Source organism: Chionomys nivalis, chromosome 15, assembly GCF_950005125.1.
Source record: "Chionomys nivalis chromosome 15, mChiNiv1.1, whole genome shotgun sequence".
In the NCBI taxonomy this organism is placed as follows: domain Eukaryota; kingdom Metazoa; phylum Chordata; class Mammalia; order Rodentia; family Cricetidae; genus Chionomys; species Chionomys nivalis.
In genome coordinates, this window is record NC_080100.1 from 42,274,720 (window position 1) to 42,296,386 (window position 21,667).

Here is a 21,667-nt window from a genome sequence, read left to right on the forward strand (position 1 = left end):
TCTTTTCTCTTGGCCTCTTGCCACCACCTGGGGAACAAACGCATCAGCTGAAGTGGGAGAGGAGCACGAAAGACAAGGAGGAGAGTTGTCCTGTGCAAGCCTCCGTCCAGACCAGGCAACCCTGACTCTCTTTCCTTGGGCTCCTGAGACCACGAGAAACAGTTTTGACTTGAATCTCGTCTTGGGTGGTTTGCTGTGTCCCGGTCACTGATCAGTGACTCAAGGGCCTGTAATTTCAGCGTGGCGTTTTTCACCTTCTAGATCCTCCAGAAGCGCGTTAGGCAGCTCCTGCCGCTGCCAGCATGTCTCTTTCTCTACATCATGTGGAAGAAAAACATGACATCCATCGTCCCAGCATAGAGCCGGGAAGGCGGAGGGAAACTGAAGGCAAGGGAACAGGGCACCGGGTGGGTAGGAGTGAGAGTTAGTTTGCACATCTGGCTTTCTAGGCCTTGACGAGGATATGCTCTTCCTTTTAACTCCATTTTGGTTAAAACATGGTTTGTTAGTTTTTTGTTTTTTAAGTTGAAAAAAAAATCACCCATTGATAAGAGTGGTTACTGTATTTTTCACAGATAGGATGAACTAAAAAAGCAGCCAGAACACAGGAGGAGCAGAGGTAGAAAGAAGGGAGTAACCTATGTACAGAAAAATAATCTCTCATGTTCTTTTCCAAGAACACGAAATCTACAAGGGCAGAATACATTGATAATCACAGTGTCAATTCCTCTCAGAAAAACTGCCGGCCCCAAGGCATAGTGAACGTTACACTTAAGAAGACCATAAACATCTTAAGAGTCACATCTTAAATCAAAATAATTTTTCTTATAAAATATTAATTCCCAAAATGAACTGTAAAATATGAACACAAATGGCTAAGGCTGTCTTTCTTTCTGCAGTGAAGCTGGAATTTCTTAGGGAAGCTGACAGCTTACTAGAAGGGAGTGAAAATGTGAGCTGGGCACCGTGTGGAGTCCACCCTGTCTCCAGCCCACAGTTGCTAAGCAGCCCGGACTCCATGCTAGGTACTGTAGGACTCCCCAAGAGAGGATGTCAGAGGGTAACCTCAAAAACACAGTTGGAAAGTTAATGAAAAAAGAGGACATGGATTTGAGAGAGAACAAGGAGGGGTAGATGGGAGGGATTGTTGGGAGGAAAGGAAGGGGGTGATGTAATTATATTATAATCTCCAAAAATAAAGGAAATAATTAAAAAAACCTTAGTTGGCACCCCAGCTGTGATTTCAAGGCAGCTCGTCATTCTGTGATTGTTCGGAACTTACTCGTGGATGTGGGCTTTTAAAAAGGAGAGACCCAGAGAAAATTATGCAAAAATATAGGCCTAGCCACGTTAAAGAACAGCCCTGAGTGGAACTAAAAATTCTGTAATTAGCTGGAAACTGCCTTACCAAAAATTTATTCTAATGTAGCATTTTCACCTAATATTACAACAAAATCAGCCAGCACGATGCCTTTTTAACTTTGAACCTGTATCTGGGAGTAAAGCCTCAACTCCTGAGCCATCTCTCTCCCAAGTCCCCTTTTTATGCATTTTTGAGGACTTAAGAGGCTTCACTTCTCGAGGCCCAAAGCTCAATTTCTAGCACTTATATGGTGGCTCACAATTGCCTGTAACAGGCATCCCCTGCGGACCTCTGTTAGCACCAGGTCTGGACATGTTGCACAGACAGACACACAGGCAAAACACTCACACAAAAATCCATCATTTTGCATCAGTTTTGCGATTGTTGTGTACCTCGATTTCTTCCTCTGCAGCATGAATATAGCAACGCTACTTGCACATCTGTTTGTACTATGCATAAGTATGGCTACACATCCAGATGTTTGCTCTAAGTCACCATCACCCAGGAAACTTAGGCTTCCTCTGTCCTTTTCCCCACCTTTCTTTGAGCCAACCCTAGTGTGGGGTTCCATTCTACCCAGGTGGACAGACTCCTTTTATTTACCCCTCTAGCCAATAGATCCTAGCATTCCTTTGGAAGCTCCTTCCATAGAGGAGATGGGCCCTTAGCACATGTCTGCCCATCTTTTGCTGGCTACACTCCACTCTCCTCCTTTGAAGAAGAAAGGGGGACAAATTCTCCTCCTGTCTCTTTGGAGATTCTCATTCCCAGGTTGCTGCTGATGCCACTTCTGGCCTCTCAAATCCTGTCCACTACCCCTACCTCAAGCTCCTGTTTCTCTGGCCCAGTCCGGAGCATTCCACAGCTTGCTAAATTTCAGAAGTTCCTGGCAGAGGATGGACCTCAGTTCTGACTGAGCCCGTGACTGTTTTCAGTGTCTGTTTACCCTGTCATTTCATTTCTAGGGGCTGCACTCGAAGGGCCTCTAACCTGCAGGCTTTCTCATTTATATTTTTTCTCTAAATTGAAAATACAGACATGCCCACAACTCCAGATCTCTAGGGATTTCTTGCTCATTCCCAGGAAAGTCTACAGATTTGGTAGATTCAGGACAATGTGTACCTGGAAAAACTGAATGTATGCCCTTGTTTTCTTTCTAATGTTTCTTCAAAGCTATTGAAACTCAGTTCCGGTTCAGAGCCTCTGGTGGCTCTCAGACACACTCCCGGAGTCAGTTTCCCGACTGACCGTCAATAGATCAATCCTCATCTTGCCATATTTAACTCGCATGCTCTCTTGAGTTTGTGTTACGCAAACAGCACAAAGCGTGTGTATGTGTGTGGGGGGGCGGTCACTAGGGGTAAGAAGTCATTTACACTCCTGTGATGAGATTCCTTTTGGAAAGGGCTGACGTCAGCTGACCCAGCCTCCAGCCATAATTCTATGTCGCTGTCCACCCTGACCTCCATCAATCTTTCCTCTTCCAATTAGCCCCCTTCCCTAAAGACCTCTGACTTACCCACAGTTCCGTGGCACCTAGGAACAGAGTTAATTAGAAGTTAGCTTTCTGAGTAGTTCCTCCTTTCCTTAGGGGAAAAAGAATTCCCCCTGTTTCTAGAAAATGGGCTTTAAACCCAAGCCAAACAGAAACTCTGGCATGGTATAATGACTGAGCTTGTGGAGTCTGTGCTGTATACTTGCGCAACAAAAAGAGTAAAGGAAGACCCAGGTAGAGCATTTTATCATTGAAATAGCAGTAATGGCTGGCATCTGTAAGTCCTTATATTCTGTTGCACACTGTGGCAAAACGTCCTGTGTTACGTCTCGTTCCGTTTCTCAACTCTATTGTACATCTAACAGGCCTCCACTTACAATGTGCTTTATAAATGAAAGGAATATTGCTTTGGTAGGGATAGTATTTTCAAAATATTATGAAGCACATTAAAATTTTCTCTCCTGTAATCCCTGCCAGCTGCTCTTGTCCCCATTTGATCCCCAGGAAAGGAAGTAGGGCACATAGATGGGACATCGGGAACACGGATAAAAAGAGAAATTCAAAGTCCCAATCTTTCTACTTTGGAGGGGTATGGGAAGATTAAAGGGAATGAAATTGTGGAATACATAAGCAGGAGCAGATGATAACTGATGGTCCCTCATCCCCTGGAGCAGGGCACTGTGGGTATGTGTTTAGCTGATGGCCCCTCATCCCCTGGAGCAGGGCGCTGTGGGTCTGTGTTTAGCTGATGGCCCCTCATCCCCTGGAGCAGGGCGCTGTGGGTCTGTGTTTAACTGAATGCCCCTCATCCCCTGGAGCAGGGCTCTGTGGGTCTGTGTTTAGCTGAATGCCCCTCATCCCCTGGAGCAGGGCGCTGTGGGTCTGTGTTTAGCTGATGGCCCCTCATCCCCTGGAGCAGGGCGCTGTGGGTCTGTGTTTAGCTGACGGACCCTCATCTGCTGAAGCCGGGCGCTGTGGTTGTGTGTTTGGCTGACGGCCCCTCATCCCCTGGAGCAGGGCGCCATGAGTCTGTGTTTAGCTGATGGCCGCTAATCCCCCGGAGCAGGGCACTGTGGGTGTGTATTTAGCTGACCGCCCTTCATCCGCTGGAGCTGTGGGTGTGTTTATGATGCAGCAGGATAGAACTGTCCGAGTGTGTCCCAACCTGGACAGCTGAGCTGTGAGAGGGACAGAGAGCCTGGGCCCTGAATGCCACACCAGGGTAGAGGTGACAAATGTGTATTTCCTTACTGTGCGACTTCGTTTCCCCAAGCAATAGAGCCTGTTGTTGCTGATGAAAAGGGTTTTGTTTTTGGTTTTGTTTTTGTTTTCTTGGCTATATTTATAACTGGAAGGGCCATAGAAATGTTATGGACTACAGGATGTAAGCAAACATTTGAGTTGGACTTCTGGGAGGGCCTCTTCCAGGAGACCATCCTAGTTGGAAGACACTTGCCATCCTTCTGTGATACCTTATTTCTGTGGCAGTGTGTCTACATGGGCATAGTGGCTGGAGCTCCAGCAGCCGTCTTGCAATGCAATTGATGCCGAGGACTGAAACAGGTCCACAAACATGCAGGAACCTGGGGTCTGTGACACCCCAAGGCTCTGGCACACAAATCCTGGACTAGCTCTGTCCAGGTCTTTTAAAGCGAGAAAATAAGTCTCATGTTTTAATCTATGATTATGCTTTTGAGACTCCACACAGAGTCAGGCTGGAGACACCGGAGCAGATGGTCAGGCAGTTTTGACACTAAGTGGTCTTGATCCAACTCCAAAACCTAGCAGAACACGGTCATAAACCTATTATTCTTGCTTAGTGAGAATGTCAATATGTAATTGATTTTTGAAATGAAAATCAAAATCCTGTAGACTCAGTTCATATATAAAGCAGGAAAGAGGCATTAAGACATTTAAGGGGAATAGATTTACTAGGCTAAAACTGAGGGAGAAGAGAATGGTGGGCTCTAAAACTTGGGTGCCCAAACGGGTTCCCATGGCTCACATGCTGTGTGCTCACCAAAAATTTCTGAGGCCTACCAGGCTGAGTTGGAGGGAAAATATCTGGGAATAGCTGGGCAGAGGCTGCTTTTCAGTGTTCTGGAAACAGATTCATTTTACTAATTTCCAGACCATCTTCTCATGGCAGAGACCATGTAAGACATGGATGTCTTGTCTGCAATCTGTAGAGCAAGAGAAAAGCTGTGCGGAGGGTGTGCACAGCGCCCCCCCACCCACAGTAAGGACTCTGGCTTGTTAAGTTAGAGTTCTGTTCTTCACGTTATTAGTGAGAACTGCGTCTATGATTTCTACCCAACACACCGATGTTAAATGTGCCCACCCTTTGACACAGCAACCCCAGTTCTGGGAAGTCATCTTTAATGACTCTTACACGTGTGCTCACTGTAAGCACTACGGGAAATAACAAGTCAGGGCGCAAGCTCAGAGCTCACAGATATGGGGCTGATGGAGTAATGAAAAGTGTAACCCCAAGATAAATATTCGCAACCACCAGCAAGGCTGAAGTACATCTGGAGATCCATTTCTGTAACTCTACGATGAAGCGATTCTACTATACTTATTTTTGGTATTTTTTAGTTAATTTTTAGGGTACAAAATGATGTTTCACTGAGACCTTTCTTACATTAACATACAAGTGAGGAACATTCTAGAGACTTCTGTATGTACATGTGGTGCTTTTGTTTCAGTGGCAGCCTATGAAATGAAGAAACTCAGAGGAATGATAACAAAAGTGTTCCTTTGTCATGCTGCCTGTCAGCACTTGCCTGAGAAACCCTCAGTTTGTACGATATACCCTGAATGCAAACAGAAAAGGCAGGTAGATTCCATACAGTGATGCGGATCTCTGTGTTAAGCTGAACGTTTTAATGATTTTTTATACATCACTGGCCTGGTGCATAGGTCAGGAGTCAGTCAGCCTATGCATCGCCTGCCATATGCAATTCTCGTTTTTTCTCCCACGTGAGACACGAAGGGATTGAGAATATTCAGGAAACCAAAATAGGGAAGGGGGATGGGGCAGCTGAGAGACCATAGCCGGAACTGTACAAGGCAGAGCAGAGAGCTTGCTGTTTTTCCTGATCTCCTTTAGCTGGGAACCTCCCTGTTGAGAGATGTCACCCCCTCACCCTTATTTGGTGATGAAGAAGAGCAGAGGAAAGGTGCAGTCCCTCACCAGGTCTGAGGCAGCCTTTGCCCTCTGTATCTCCATAGTGCCCACCATCTTTGCGCGACTGGCATTTAGGATTCATTCATCATTCAGTGGGACAGATTCACGGTGGGCAAACAGCTCTTTGTCACTGTTTCCATTGTGAGTAGCATGTAAACACAGTTCAATATTTGAAGAGGGTGGGTGACAGATGGGCTGCTCAGAGCACTCTCCTTCACAGTTCTTAAATGGACTTTCGTCACCAACGTCTAGAGTGTTGATCTCTCTCCCAGAGAGGAACTGTCTGGTGCCTGGGTCCATAAGCTTTTACAGAATCCCAAGCAGCATGCCCACAATGCCCCACCCAGCTCCCCAGAGGCCACTGACAATTCTACTAACTCTTCCCCTAGTCTCAGTACAACTACCAAGTGCTGGTCCCGTGCCACTTCATTCCTGGGGAACAGGTCCCTGGATATGGACTTGCCTGAGAGGGAGTGATGCAGGCTCACCACCATGTCTAGAACTTTCTCCCTTCCATCATTTGTTTTTGAGAGAGAAAGAGAGACAGAGAGAGAGACTGAAGTGAAAACAGTGGTGCTCATTTCTCTGGAGGAAGAGGCACAGAAACTGGCCTGAGTTAGACACAGGATGGCCCAGAGTGAGTCCCGGAGTCTGTATGTTAGCACTTTTAATCCCTCTTTCTGGATGTTTGGATCTAGGCTTCCAGAGCTGGAGAACACCGTCTTGGGGCTTCTAAGCTGGACTTCAATGCGACTGAACCTGAAGCCCCTTCTTGTGGTTCCACACATGTGTTGCTCCAAGTCTTAGGCTTGGTGACTTGTGTGAGCATGGGTGGGGCACTTGCTTTATTTTCCATCTTCTTTCCGTCTCTGAAATGAGATCTGTGTCTGTCTCTGAGCTTGCAGCCTTTGGTTTGAAGCCTCCAGCCTCCCAGTATGTACTTTATTAGAAGCTAAGGGCTGCTTCAAGAACCATTTTGGGGGAGGTCTAGAATTTTTACTCTACCACCCTCAACAAGGGGGTGAGATGAGAGTAAACTTCAGAGAGATGCAGTTCAGATGTGGAAAAGAACTCAGTGATGCTGTAGCTACAGATCGGTACCCAGGGAGCCTTAGGATAATGACAGGGAACCAATCAAATAGAAGTTTAGATGTGCTTCTCATTTCCATCTTATGGCTGCTTTGTCAAGGATGGGTTAAGGAAAAGTGAGCCTCTATACAGTTGGTTTAAGAAAAAGTTTTCACTGAAAGCAGATATGCCTCAGAGTAATCAGCACCTGGGACAGGAGTGGGGAGGACATATATTCTGCTCTGGGACCTTTGGGTGACTTTGGGCACCATTCAGATTTTGAGGGTCCCCTTTCCCACTGAAATTTGTAAGGATTGCGATAGGAGCCTGGCTAATGTGACTTTCGGGTGCTCGATCAGGAGGCCGTGGCCCCACTTGGTAATGAAGATCTCTGCCAGGCAGGCAGCACAACACACACTGATGAAGACTGAGCGCAAGCCGCGTAGTTATTAATGGGGCATCGGGAGCTGCGCGTTGCACAGCAAAGTGATCTGCCCTTCACGCAAGCCCACTAGGACACGGAAGCTGGTTTGGAGGGGAGCCAGCATCAGGCCTGTCATCAGAATGAAGAAATTCATTAGGAGAAATCTCATTCCAGGGGCTGAAGGCAGGGCTTGGAATGTAGTTAAAGAAAAAGAAGGGGCGTTACTGGGAGACAGTGATTTAAAACTTGTCACTTGTTGCAGGCTACCCTTCTGTCCCATGTTTACGACAGAGCCCTGAGGGTCTCGTGCATGCCTGTATCACCCAGGGACATGCAGTGTGCCCCTCCTTAAGAATAGGCCTGCTTGCTTCTTAGGATCAGGACAAAGGCTTCATGGTATCTCAGAGTAGGGGTAGAGATCTCAGCGAGGGGACAGATGTGCTGCCAGCAGAGTGGAGGTCACATCCAGTGACAGAAAAAATGACAGTTCAGAATCCAGATGTGGGTGCAACACTTGGTATACTGTCTGCAAATATTAAGGAGACAGCCAGGTCCGGGAGATAGGTACCAGGAGGCACTAGCATTCATGGCGGCTAGGATGGCCCAGTGCCCCATGTATATAGGTGGCTACTTCTCACCACCCGGCAATGGTTTAACAAGGGATTTTGAGTCCTGTTCCTAGATCTGAGCTTCCAAGAGAAGCTGAACATGGATATTATAAATTCTCCTAATTTAAAAGCATTTAATTAAAAAATATCCCTAAATGCAAAGCTACAGAGAAACCCTGTCTTGCAAAACCAACCCCCCCAAAAAACCCCAAATATTAATATGAAAAAAAAAAGTCAAAAACCAAAAAGCAACCAAACCAATAACGGCAGACTGATCTGATCAACCAGAACCTACGTGCGGACTAGATCTGTCCTGCAGGAATCTGAAATCAGGGAAGTGGTCGCCACAGCTGCTTCCGTCCTAATTCCGAGGACCTGTGAAGAGATCTCAGTCCCGCATACAAGTTGGTTTTCAGCCCAGGAAATCACTTTACTTGTCACACAGGGAACTATTGCCACAACGGGAGCCACCTCCATTCAAGCTCTGTTTTGGAGGTTGAGAGCAGATGGAAGAAGAGCAAAAGAGGAACACTGAGTCCGCCCGCCTTTCATAAAGATGGCGTGCAAGTGGGAGGCCTGAGCTCCTGGGGATCATTTTGATGATTAATATCTGCCCAGTCAAGCAGATGGCTCTGAGATCTGATTCCTACTCATTAGCCCTACCCTGAGGGCAGCTTTTGGAGGAATTTCCCAGAGCATCTCCAAGTCAATCACCGGTTTACTTCTTGTGACAGAGTCCTGAGTGACCGTCAAACACAAATGATATCCTATGTTGCCCAGTCTCCCTTAGCAAGGTTTCAATCACCACTCATGTGATGTCACCACACGTGACATAGACAACCTGTGGGATTGGTTTCTTAATAACCCCACAGGTCCTCTAGCTCTTCATTACTCTATGGAATCTGGAGGATTTGTCTTCCTCATGATTAAGTCGCTGAAAGAATACTGTCCCACCTGTGTAGTAAGCAAGACACCTATCTCTATTTTGCTGGACCATTAAGATCTCAGAGTTGTCCTTAGCAATACTAGTTCATCAGTTATTGAGTCTCAAAAAGGGGCAAGAGGAAGGAGCAGGTGTGAGAATCAAGGAATCCGTGGGAGCTGAGGTAATGGCTTGAACTACCAACCACATTATTCTGGTACAATCTGTAAGCAACTAATGGGAATTGAATGTGTGGTAGCAATTCAGAATATCATCTAAAACCTTGAATGCTTAGGCATTTATTTATGTCCTCACTATTTTAAGAAAGTGTGTATGTAATTTTGCAGATATGTTTTGATTAGAGGTCAATAGAGACAGTGGAAAGAAAAATATTATGTCGAAATACGGAAGTGGCATATTATTTTAGAATAAAAATATGAAGGTGATATTTGTGTAACTAAGACCTGAGGACGTGGTCATGGGAAATGAGGAGGATTGGATACCACTGGGAAGGATACACAGTAGCCCGGGTCTTTCTCTGGGTATATGTGCAATTCTATGGTTTGCAGAGAACTGAACACAACTTCTGGACAGGAGAGACAGCTCAGAGCTTAAGAGCACGTACTGTTCTTCTAGAGGGCCTGAGTTCAGTGCCCAGCATCTACATCATATAGCTCATAACTGCCTGTAATTCTAGTCCAAATCTGATGTCCTCTTCTGGCCTCAGAGAGCACTGTATAAAAAATGTGGTGTAACCCGTATAAACATGTGCACATAAGTAAAAAGAAAAATCAGTCTTAAAGATACAGTAGCTCGTGACGTTTATAACACTCATTCTTAGTGTTCAAGATGGGGTAGGTGTTAGGAATCTGCTAGCACTTGACTGGCTAGCTCAATTTCCGCTGACTCTTACTTCTACCACATTTGTAAGGAGAGGTCAAATCCTATGTGCTCTTTGAAGCTTCACTGCATAATCTCACCCTTTTAAGGTGATCAGGGGTTGTTGCCAGGGCACTGTGTGTGCAAGGAAAGGCCTTTGTCCAGCACATTCCTAGCTGCCAACTCTTCTATTGCATCTACGTTGCATCTACTCACGTACTACCTAGATTCAGCCATGGAGTGGGGTCCTTTGTATCGGCAATGCGTCTTCCCATTTCAATTGTAAGCTCTTGATCAAGGCTCCTTTGATTTTTTGCAGTGTTTCTTTGAACCTTTCATACTTGCTGGTAATTTTCAGTACCACACAAGCAAGAGTTGTTGTAACTTTTTTTTTGATGTTAAACATCTATTTCTCACACTTCAAAGTTTTTCAAAGCCCAAGCCAAGAACTGCTGAATTCAGAATTGAGCTGTCTTATGACATCAGGGTAATGTATTGAGCTTTCTGTTTGAAGAGAGACTGCGCTAATGAAGTTGGCAGTTGGAAAGGTCATGAATTATGTTGTTACCTGGATTATTTAAATGGTCGTGTTGGGGAAGTGTTTGCATACAGGATATCAAAGTTATGGTGCCTGCTGAAACAAAGAGACCTCAGAACTCATTTGTGTGTGTGTGTGTGTGTACATGCGCAATTTTTGGAAAACAGCAGGCTCTAGGTGAATGTGGGAAATTTTGAATTATTATTTTTCTACATTTCTTTACTTACACACATACATATACATATATGCACACACATTTATGTAACCATGGTGGGCATGTGGAGGGGAGGTCAAAGGACAACTTACTGGAATTAGTTCTCTCCTTATACTATATGGTTCCAGGGTCAAACTCAGGCGGCTCCAGGCTTGGCAGCAAACACCCATAGATGCATGGGGCCTGGGTGTAGGCCAATGTTCTATTAAATCAGTCATCCTTTTTTTTTAAAAATCATCTTTAGCCTCTCAAAAATCACTTTCCTAATTCCACCTGACTTTGCTAGTTCCAGCCTTTTCAAGTTGTATTGGCAACCCCCATCTCTCATATCCCCCCATCTCCAAGCTAATTCTAAAAAGATGTGGCTGTTAGTTACATCCAATGGGCGCCTGGGCCAATGACACACATGAAGCAGTCATGTGCTCTGCAGTCAGTCTGGCTTCAGCACTATCAAAATGAATACTTTTTCTGAGAGCAGAAATGACACAAGTCAAAGCTGTGAAGTGATGGAGGTGGTTCTTGTATTTTATCTGTTGCTTTCATTGGTTAACTAATAAAGAAAACTGCCTTGGCCCATTTATAGGCCAGCCCTTAGGTGGGTGGAGTAAACAGACAGAATGCTGGGAGAAAGAAGCCGAGTCAGGAGTCGCCATGATTCTCCCACTCCAGACAGACGCAGGTTAAGATCTTTCCTGGTAAGCCAGCTCGTGGTACTACACAGAATATTAGAAATGGGTTAGATCAATATGTAAGAGCTAGCCAATAAGAGGCTGGAACTAATGGGCCAGGCAGTGATCAAAAGAATACAGTTTCCATGTAATTATTTCGGGGCATAAGCTAGCCATGTGGGCGGCTGGGTGCCGGGGACGCAGCCCCGCTGCTCCATATCACAACAGTGAAGAATTCTCGAGAGCGTCCTATCCAGCAGCTCCTGTTTGGGCAATAAAGGCAAGGGTAGTTGTAGAGCTGGTGCTTCTTGGTTGTGGGCAAAGCAGTGCAACAAAGGTGAAGGCCAAACTATTCCCTGCCAGCTCACCAAAGCCAAGAACGAGTCTGTTAGCAAGGTGTGGGAAAGCCTTCCATCTCATTTGCCCTTGTAGGATTATAGATTAATCAACAAGCTTTTGGGGCTATTTAAGTACATTTCAAAGCAAAAGTGTATCCTTTGATGTAGCAGTTTAATATAAAGATACCTGTGAAGAGGCATGAAATATATGTCCATGGAGGGGCATGATTAATTATGATAATGAAAAAGCAGAGAGAACTTAAATGTATTCAATAATAGAAGGGTCAAATTAATTATAGGAAATCCTTCTTGCCCTACTGTGAAATTTTGTGTAGCTATAGAAAAGAATGAATTTAATACATAAGATGGTGCAAGTTTTGGAAAAGACACTTTATATATTGAATTGAAAAAGTTAAATGAATTATCTCAAGTATTGGAAACATGCCTGCAAAATATTCACAATAGCTATAAAGTAGAAATCCCTCCAATCCATCAACTGATAATGTATAAGCAAATTATGATATGTCCATATAGCTAAGTATTTTCCAGCTTTGAAAAGGAATGAAGCTTAATAATACGTTGAAAGTTGGAGAGATGGCTCAGAGGTTAAGAGCACTTGTTGCTCTTTCAGAGAACATGGTTTCAGTTCCCAGCACCCATGTGGTGGCTCACAACCATCATTAGGGGTCCAATGTCTTCTTCTGACCTCTTTGGGCACCAGGCATTCATGTGGCACACATACATACATGCAAACAAAACACTCATACATGTAAAGTAAAATAAATATTATTATTATTATTAGTTTTCTGAGACAGGGTTTCTGTGTATCCCTGGCTGTCTTGGAAGTCAGGCTGACCTTGAACTCAGAGACCCACCTGCCTCTGTCTCCCAAGTGCTGGACTAAAGGTGTGCACCACTGCCCAGTCATAAATCTTAAAAAATAAAATAATCATGTTCACAGATAGGTGTTGGATGCAAAAGGCCAAGCACCATGGGAGTTCATTTGTACACAGTGTCCTGAAGAGGCAAACCCTTAGAGAAGATATAAATCTGTAGTTTCAGAAACCGAGACCCAGAAGGGAGTGAGCATGACTGCCAGGGGGTGTGAGGATTTGTTCAGTGCTGATGAAATATTCTGGAACTAGGAAAGAGGGCTGCAAAATTTATGAACAATACACTAAATACCAGTGAGTTGATTTAAATAATTAATCACTTTGTTCTAAATTTTAAATGGGTATGGTATGTAAATTATATATCAATAGGGCTTTTTTTTGTTTGTTTGTTTTTGTCTTTTAGAATGAGTTGGATCCATTTCTCTGAAATGGAAGCATGTCCCCAGTTCCTTGGAGGAGTAAAGAATAAGATGTAGAGCAATATATCACCTCTTTTTATAACTTGGCCAAACAAACTCCATGATGAAGACAGGAAGCCCAGCAAACATTTAAATCAAAGGGAGCAAAGCACAGGAAATTGACTGCAAGAGTAAAATGCGCACCCCATTGGTGGGACAAACTAAGGGGACATTACTTTCAGAGGCCAAGTACTGGGGACCCTGTTGGGAGCAGGAACCATGGAATGTAGCCACTCTTGGCGATGTCACCAGAAGCAGAAGAATGCCTTTAGCCTCTCTCCTCCTCTCAACCTCTGGTCTCCCATCACTTCCCAGTGGTCTTAACTGCTTATAAATCAAGAGGGAGAGAGTCTCAGAAAGCTAGTTCAGACAGCAGAGGGACACAGAAATGAACAAAGAGAGGTAAAATTGAACATGCCACTGGATCACATGGCTGCCATTTTGCAACCTAACATATCTTTCGTTTGCTTCACTCCACCCAAAATGTTGGAACCCTCTCCTGACAAGGGAGTCCCAAGATCCCATCAGATGGCATAACTGTGTCAAGAGCTCTCTCTCCAGCTTATACAGCCCTTCCCACAGGTCTGGATATGATGTCTTATGATGACACTGACTTAACTGTAAAGTTAAACATCATCACACCGGTCACAAGATGGGGAGAAATGAAAGGCTGAAGCCTGATAGAAATACGTGTAGCTAGTTGCCTGTCCTCCTATCTGCAGTAGATTACAAAACCATTACTGATATTTACTGCTTCTTCCCTCTACCACCCACCCCCCCTAGCTGGCATTTTACTAGGTCAGGTCTTGACCCAGTGGAGTAACTGTCCCGATAAATGAGATGCAGGTAGGTTTTGTGTTCACTTGATGCTATAATTGGGCAACATGAATGATTAGATTAGGGGTCAAATCTTCAGCTATGTCATCTCAATGGGTGTAGAAGGAACAGACTCTTTAGATACCAAAGACGCATGCTATATCTGTCCCTGAGACTGAGTTGATTGATTCTTTTCTGTGAGCTCTCAGCATCTTCAGAAGCAGAGACCACCAAATAGCTTATACCAGCTGACTGTCTGTGATAAGATACGTAGATTGCTATTGGATTCCACAGACTCCAGTGACTCCAAGGAGTCACTGTGCTCATGCTATAGAAGATGAATGAATGAATGAATGAATGAATGAATGACTAACATTTCCACCAACTGGAAGTGGATTATCAATGAAGCCAGGCTGAGATCATAGGCCACTGTGTTTTGAGGCCAGATTTGGACACAGGTGACCGTGTGTCTCATTCTTGTTTGGTATATGTGCTTGATATAAGATGGAACAGAGGTCATAGTCAGTGCTTTAAAGCTTTAGATTGAAATATGACTCCCTCCTCAGGAAAGGAAGCTGATATTTTTATTCCTTTAAATAGTTCTTTTTTAGAGTTGTATTTTATATGTATGAGGGTGTTGCCTGCATCGGTGTATCCACGGTTGGTGCAAGTGGAGGCCAGAAGTGGGTTCTGGATCCCTTGAAGCTGAAGTTACATACGTGCAGTTGTGAACAGTCATGTGGGCACTGGGAACTGAACTCCAGTCCTCTGCAGGAGGAACAAGTGCTCTTAACTACTAAGCCGTCTCTCCAGCCCCTTTTCATTCTCTTGAAGGATGATGACTTTTCTGGAAGCTCTAGGCCTGGGAACAATGTCATGACAGACTGCTGATCTGACCTCTGGATTGGCTGTGTTACTCTGAGACCAGGAAATTAAAACACACACACACACACACACATAGAAATCAGTGTTGGAGTGAGATCAAAGGTTTAGCCTTTAAATAAATTTAAATAAAAAACCCACAGGTAAAATAAAATGCTGAAAACAATAGTGAACAATAATTGTGAATAATCATGAGAACTCACTTCAAATAAAATTAGTTTCAAAAAACAACCCAATGGGGATCTATATAATAATACCTAAGAAATTAAAGAAGCAAAATAAAAAATGAATATCGATAATGTGCAACAGGAAAATAGCAATAAATGAGTAGAAAAACAGTAAGAGGTACATATAAAGAAAATACTAAGTTATGTTGTTGGAAATGAGCAAAAATTGAAATTGAGAAACCTGACTGATGGAACAAACTTTAGACTTGTCATAGGGAAACAGCGAATGAGTGGAATTAAATACAACGTTTAAAGAATTCACCAGGAAATGATGCTGAGGATAAATAGAGCACTTTATGAACCTGAAGGCACATTTGGGAGGCACATCTAAAAACGGCTGCTGGAAGAAGAGCCTGAGGATCAGGAAAGCAGTGTTTGAGAGCATCGCAGGGGAGAATGCCGCTGAACTGAGGAAGATTGACAGGTCACGCAGAGAGCAAGAGGGAAAATAACAGCAAACTCGCATCAAGACAAGGTAGGGAAACAGAAAGATGCCAAAGGTACAGAAAAAAAGTTCTTAAAAGCTGCCATAGTGAAAAGACATTTTATCTATGAGCGAAACCAGGAAGGCTGACGTCAGCCTTTCCCTCCACAGCACTGTTTATGGAGAGTGGGTAAACTTCTGCAGAGCACCGGGGGAGTAACTGAATGCCTCAAAGTACAGCCATTCAAGAATGAAAGAGAAACGGTAAAATTTCTAGAGACTTGGAGTCTAAGATACTTTGCCACCCTTGGAAGTTAATCATTAAAAAATAATCTTCTATAAGAATAAACCTAAGTTAGGAGGGAAAGCAGGACCACAGGAAACAACGGGAGCTTACAGATAAAGCAGCTATATTTAACAATTTGCTTTCAAAATAATTAAATTTACTTTTGTGTGTTGAAAACTTCAGCATTAGAAAAGGATAAATAACCAACAAGGGCGTGGAGTAAGCAGCATTTGTTATAAAAGTGTGAAATTCTATTCATGAGCTAGAGGAATATGCTAGTAATGAACCAACAGAGACTTCATGAGAAAACTTACATTTGAACGGTTATGGCTTCAAAATTAAAGATAGCCACCCAAAGAAGGAAGACAGAATTTATGGGTCATAAGCTAGCAGAGGCAGAGAAAAGTAGAAGAACGTTATCCACCTCTCAGGAGGCAGTAAAAGAGAGAAACAAAGAAAGCAGAAACGTGAAGCATAGTGCCCAAAATAGCTTCAATTATACCGGTCCTCAGAAGAGTTTGAACACATTGAGTTCACAAGTTAAAAGGTAGATTGTTTGACTAGATTAAACCAAACCAAACCAAATTAACCACAAGCACTCTGGCCGGAGAAGCAGATCAATGCCTTGTCCAGCCATCATCAGAGAAGTTTCCTTCTGCAGCAGATGGGAACAAATACAGAGATCCCCAGCCAGATGTTATGACAAGAGTGAGAGACCTTGGAACAGTCCACCCTAAATGGGATGTCTCCATTAATACCCTCTCCTCAGAGCTCAGGGAAGTGGAGGCAGAAAGAGCACAAGAGTCAGAGGGGATGGAAGACACCAGGAGAGCAGGACCCTCTAAATCAACATGAGCAAAGCTCATATGAACCCACAGAGACTGAGTCAGCACGCACAGGGCCTGCACAGGCCTGTACCATGTCCTCTATACATATTACAGGTTCTGGCGGAGGTTTAATATATATATATATATATATATATATATATATATATATATATATATATATATGACTATATAAATATATATAGGACTGTGCAAATGACTGGGTGTCTGACTCTTGTGTCTTCTCTTGGGCTCTTTTCTTTCTAACTTTAATGTGATAGTTTTAATTTTATCTAATTATACTTTACTGTTGTGTTTTTAAAAAGCAAAAGAATGAATGAATGAATGAATGAATGAATGTCTAGCTACAGGGGTAAAGGCTAACAACTGAACTGTCATTTACACCCCCCTGGGGGAGTGAAAATCCACTTTCTCCAACAGAGTGACCCTGGCTCTATCAACCACTCCAGGGCAGGATTCACGTTCAGGCACCCTTTCTCTTTGTGTGCGCGCTTCCATTTGGTTCTGTTTGGTGGGGTTTTTTGTTTGTTTGTTTTTGTTTTCCTATTTGGGTGTTGTTCTATTTTGCTTTCTTGGTTTTGGGGGTTTTGTTGCTATATTGGGATTTTGGATTTTTTGAGAAAGAACTTAAAGTTGGGTGGATGGGGAGGATCTGGAAGTGGTTGAGAAGGGGAAGAATAGATTCAAAGTCTATTTAAATTTAAAAATTGTCTTAAGCAATAAAAATAACATAAAAAGCCAACAAAGACACACATATGGTATATATACATTCAAGAGCTGGGGTTGCAGCCCGAAGGTTAATTACTTGCTTAACCTTGATAAGACTCTGGGTTTGGTTCCCAGCACCAAAATCAAAACAGAACAACAACACCAAAAAGGATAGAAAGTAAGGGACAGAAAAAGTCTACCAGACATACACCCCTAGAAAGAAAGCTGGGTTTCACTTTGAGTTTAGTTGTGGGCAAAGCAGATGATTCTCAAATCTAAGGCTTCATGATCCCTTACCATTCAGCCTTGCAGGGCACCTTAGACATCTACAACTCAGTTTAGAAAAACAGACATCATTTTCCATTCTGGACTGTCTTCCAGTTGATTGTTGATCCAACTCTCTACAGGGTTCCAGTTTGACCCTGAGGCCTTGGATTACAGTGCACATTGGATTGCCGTATTAGGGCAACTACAACACACTTGAACATCCCAAACATGCTAAGGGCTTCTGAAGACGGTACTGCCTAAGTACCAAGTATAGCAAAGACCTCCCTGTGGGCAGCAACAAAGACACAATGCACCTGGACTGATCTGACCCAACGCTCTGAAGGGGAAGGGTGTTGGCAGCAGGAAGTGATGCTCTGTTGCATGGTGGGAAGTGGTTAGGAACACTGCCTTGGCAGCGGGAGCGGGCGGGCGGGCAGTCTGGAGCAATCTGCAGATCTAGACCCACCATGGGTGCACCAGATTCGCATCTCGGCTCTGAGAAGACAAGCAGGCAAGGCAGAGACTCTTTATGTCTTGGTGCTCTTTATATTTAACTCTGTCAGGTCCCAGGTGTCTCCCCTCTCCAGCAGCCCACAGAGCCTTGTACAATGACACAAATCAAACATTGCACCGGGTCGATACAGAGCAATTATTAAGTGACCTGCCTTAGGGGATCGGAGTCGCTGTTGTCAGGCTGCAGTCTTCCTGTCAAGCAGGGACAAGTCGAGCCTCTGGAGATTTCTGTTTCATGACCCGACGCAAACAGGGACAGGAGAAGTGAGGATATTTGATTTTTATGTGACAATGAGGCAATTATTTAAGCAGAGTATAGATAGGTAGGTAGATAATAGATAGGGGATAGGTAAATAGATGGATAGATGATAGATACATAGATAGATATATAGATAGATGATAGATAGATGATATATATATATATAGATGATAGATAGATAAATGATAGATAGATAGATAGATAGATGATGGATAGATAGGTAGATAGATAGATAGATAGATAGATAGATAGATAGATAGATAGATAGATAGATAGGGTCAGGGCTGAAACAACCCTCCAAGATGGCCAGAGCAGCAGAAACCATGAAGCGCAATGAGGAAGGGCCTCACTTAGATGGGGTGGTGGGGCTGAAATACTTTGTGTCCCCTGTTGCTGGCCAGGGACTGAGGTGCCTGCACGGTCTGGAGGTGTGCCCTCCCCATTCTGGCCCCTTTCAAAAGGGAAGCAGCTGGTTCCTGGATCCCAGAAAAGCTGGGGAAACTCTGTCGCCACCTCAGAGTCGGTGGTAGTGGGCACCGGGGCCTGTCCATCTGCCACGCCACCGTGCCTTCAATGAAAACTGTCCAAGTGTGCGGCCCCCTCACCCCTCATCTTCCATGCTACAGCCCGGCTGGCTGATGTGTTTATCCCACGGCTGCCAGGTTGGTGGGGGTGGTTTATCCAGAAGACTCAGGCAGGCCTCCTTTCAAGTTGGGTTTTCTTTTCGCCCATCATTTGTTTGTGCAAACATTTCCAGATTAATCGAACACTCCTCCCTGTTCCAACCAAGACACATGCTCGCCTTCCCTGCACAATATGGCCATTTTGGCGTTTGATCGGCTGAGCACGCTTTTGTTTCTGAGCCGCTGCGGACAAAAGACCAGTCTCAAGTAACCACAGGCCGCTGCACTGGAGAAATGGGGCTTCATTTCTGATTAGCCTCTTCACTTTCAGGCCCCACAAAGCTCATTTTCCATAAATCTAGGTTTGGGCATCTTCAGGCTCACCTCGAGCATGCTGCCGCATATCTTTTGCTCATCCCTTTAATTACAGCTGTGGGTCTGGAAACTTCTCTAGTGCGTCACGTTGCCAGGAAAGATGAAGAGAGAAAAGAACTCTGGGCAGATTTTAGCTAGTAGCAAATAAAAAAAAAATAAATTGTTTTCTTCAATATAATTTCACTATCAAGATTCAACTGACCACTGAAAACACCAGCTAGGATTCTCACAATTGTTTAATCTTTATGATTGAACATGAAATAATATATAATCAAAAGAAACCCCAAATTGTCAACCCCGTTATTGTCTGTGCTCTCCTCCAGGTGGTGCTTAATCCTGTTGCTGAGCAGAATAGGGGTATTTAAAAAGGGGGTTCCCCATGCTGGAGATAGAAAGGTGGCCTCCAAAGATGTCCTGTGTGTTATGGCTTAGATACAGTCTGTCCCTTTCAAAACTCCTATCAGAGACTGATCCCCAGTGAGAGGTGCGGGAAGGGAGGAAACTTAATCCTACCTGCGGTTTAGAGGAGAGGCCTTGGGATGTGATTTAGATAATATGAAGTCATCAGGGCAGGGCCCTCATTCTGGAACCTGTTCAGTTGATGAGAAAAGAAACAGGGAGAGTGACATACACACACACACACACACGTACGTGTGTGCACACATTAACACTAGGTGATGCTCTGAGCAGCTTCCTGACTGCCCACAAAAAAGCAAAACCAAACCAAAGAAAAACACCATCACCTGATGCAGGCCCTTGACTTGGATCCCCAGAACCAGAAGCCCAAGAAAACTTCCTTTTTAATTTTTGTAAAACTTACTCACTCTGTGGGCCTGTACTCTTAGAAATAGACTGGATCAAGACATGTAAGACCCATTACTATCTAAGTAACTAAGGGATTTGAGGGTGAAAAATTATCCTGGCCCATCTAGAGTAGCCTTAACTGTAATCCCACAAATTCATGAAAATGGTGGAGAGAAAATGAAGAGAGCCAGAGGGAGACATGACCGTGGTAAAAGGTGGCAGAGATGTTCTTACTGCCTTTGCCAATGGAGGAAGTGGGTTCCATGGAACCTTGTCTTTGGGAAGCTCTGCTGACAGATTGAATTAGTATACTGACCCCTGTGTGAGACTTGCGGCCTAAGTATATGGTAACATGCTTGGGTTTTTGTTTTTTTTTTTAAGGCTCTAAAGGTGTGATAGTTGTTATAGTGACTAAAGGAGACACTGGAATCTGAATTTTGCAAGACAGGCATCAGTGGCATGCAAGGCCCTGCAGGCGAGACACGTGTGCTACTGTGCAAAGCACGGCTGGGATGAGATGATGGTGACCTAACCTAAACCTCTGTCAGATCCCTTTCCCGACTTTCATATATTCAGCAGTCTGCTTTAAACTAAGTCTGTCCCATGCTAATTCCCTTTCTCTATACATAGCATTATCCATGTAGCAACGTAAGCCAGAAGCCTGGGACTCATCTGTCTCCTCTCACTCCTCCCTTCTTCTCCCAAATCTAATGAATCATTTCTCTCTATCTACTTGGTATCATCCTGGTTTAGGCTTCCTTCATCTGTGTCTGAATTATGACACGAGCCAAAGGCATCTCTCAGAAATAAAAATGTCATCGTTCTACATAAAACACTTTAACATCCTCGGGATAAGCTATAAGCTTTTTCACTAGCCCTAAGATGGGGTGTCTTTTCGTCCTTGTTTTTTTTTCCTCTCAAGTACTGTCTCCACCCCTTTGGTCTCTTTTTCTGACACCTCGCCTTCTTCAAGCTCTGTGCCTCAGCAATTGTGCACAACCTTAGTTGTCTAAGTTCCGTGCTTGCTTTTGTCCCACACTATACACACATTGCTTTTTCTCTTCAGCAAACCATGCTCCAATTCTAGGACCAGCTATATCATCCCTACTCATGAGTCTCAGCTTAGCGGTTGCTATGGCACCACCACCTTTGCTTTGGTATCCTGATCTCCATCTGGAAAATGTTATTATTTTTTAATGCGGGGGTGTTGTTCGGGAGGGGGAGACACGAGACGCGCGGGGTTGGGGAAGGAGAGACGAGACACGCGGGGTCCCACGTGGGTAAACTTTAATGGGGGAGGGTAACATACAAGGAACGGGAGTGAAGAGACGAAAGGAAAAAGGGAGGGGAGAGAGTGAGAGGCGGGCGAGAGAGAGCGGGCGGGTTGGAACGCCCATTTTTAAAGGGCTCTGGGCATTTTGGGAAAAAGTGTCCTTGCGCGTGCGTAGTTTTCCATTGTACCACTGGGGTTTGTAGTCCGCTTGGAGACTGTATTTTCTGCGCACGCGTGGCCTTGTCTCCAAAGGAACAACATTCCACCCTTTTGGTTTTATTAAAAAAAAAATTGAGGGGGGGGTTGA